We start from the raw sequence: 1,459 nt of genomic DNA, 5'->3' as shown, positions 1-1,459 counted from the left end.
CTGTTATTGTTTTATTTTCTGTTACTGACCGTCTCCTCACTGTGACCATTTGTCCTGGTTTTATTGTGGCCAACATCACCATCTGGTGGTGGAGAGGAGGCTCTGCAGGAAGTGGGTTGACAAAGTGGGAGAGACTCGGCTGGTCCGTGTTTGCAGCTTGTGTTCGTCTGAGCAAAAGTGATTTGTTGCTGATTGATGTGTTCACCAGAAGGAAGAAGCTGATTGCAATCGAGTGCCTTTGGAAGCATCTTGTTATTATGGGTAAATACTTGATGTTTTGAAAGTGAACTGTTTGTGTTATTTCCCCAATGTTTTTATAAAAATAGGATTGCAGTCGGATTTCTCAAGAATCCCGGACTCAGCAACACACGCGCTGACGGACTCACCCTCACTGCGCAATAACACAAGGACACGGAGTAACAGCACCAACAATGAGGCAGGCAGAGAAAGACACACAGAAAACCAGGAAGAGATTATCAGGACTCAGAAAGAAACAGACAGAGAAAGGTACTGAGCAAACCAGCTGATCACAATCGAGCGCATTTTGTAATTATAGGGAAACACTTGATGTTTTGAAAGTGAACTGTTTGTATTATTACCGAACATAAATAGCAGAGAATGGTTTCGATCCATCGACCTCTGGGTTATGGGCCCAGCACGCTTCCGCTGCGCCACTCTGCTAACTGTTGGTTTAAATTTTAGCTGCCCGTTAGTGAAATATGTTCATTTCCCCAATGTTTTTATAAAAATCGGATTGTCGTCTGAATGCTCAAGAATCCTGGACTCAGCAACACACGTGCTGACGGACTCACCCTCACTGCACAATGACACAAGGACACTGAGTAACAGCACCGACAATGAGGCAGGCAGAGAAAGACACACAGAAAACCAGGAAGAGATTATCAGGACTCAGAAATGAACAGACAGAGAAAGGTACTGAGCAAACCAGCAAGAGACAGCGAGAGACTGATGAACACCACTTGGAGGGAGCACTGAGGGTGGCAAGGGCACAGAATGTAGTCTGACTGGGGGATTTCAATGTCTATCACCATGGGTGGCTCGGTAGCACCACTACTGACCATGCTGGCCGAGTCCTAACGGAGATAGCTGCTCGATTGGGTCTGCAGTAGGTGGTGAGGGAACTAACAAGAGGGAAAAACATACTTGACCTCATCCTCACCAATCTGCATGCCGCAGATGCATCTGTCCAAGAAAGTATTGGTAGGAGTGACCACTGCACAGTCCTTGTGGAGATGAAGTCCTGTCTTCACATTGAGGATACCCTCTATCGTGTTGTGTGCCACTACCACTGTGCTAAATGGGATAGATTTTGAACAGATCTAGCAATGTATAACTGGGCATCCATGAGGTGCTGTGGACCATTAGCAGCAGCAGAATTGCAGTCAACCACATTCTATAACCTCATGGCCCGGCATATTCCCCCACTCTAACATTACCA

General features: G+C 46.3%; 1 non-coding gene across 1 annotated transcript; it reads right to left on the bottom strand.

Moving 5' to 3' along the window:
• Positions 1-609: 609 nt before the first annotated feature.
• On the bottom strand, positions 610-681 carry trnam-cau (transfer RNA methionine (anticodon CAU)). The gene has a single exon. It is a non-coding gene; the product is annotated as a tRNA-Met (tRNA).
• Between the last annotated feature and the right edge of the window lie 778 nt (positions 682-1,459).

This window comes from Heterodontus francisci, unplaced genomic scaffold (assembly GCF_036365525.1).
Source record: "Heterodontus francisci isolate sHetFra1 unplaced genomic scaffold, sHetFra1.hap1 HAP1_SCAFFOLD_51_2, whole genome shotgun sequence".
In the NCBI taxonomy this organism is placed as follows: Eukaryota; Metazoa; Chordata; class Chondrichthyes; order Heterodontiformes; family Heterodontidae; genus Heterodontus; species Heterodontus francisci.
The sequence above is the reverse complement of the archived record's forward strand: the minus strand, read 5'-3'. Positions and strand labels throughout refer to the sequence as shown.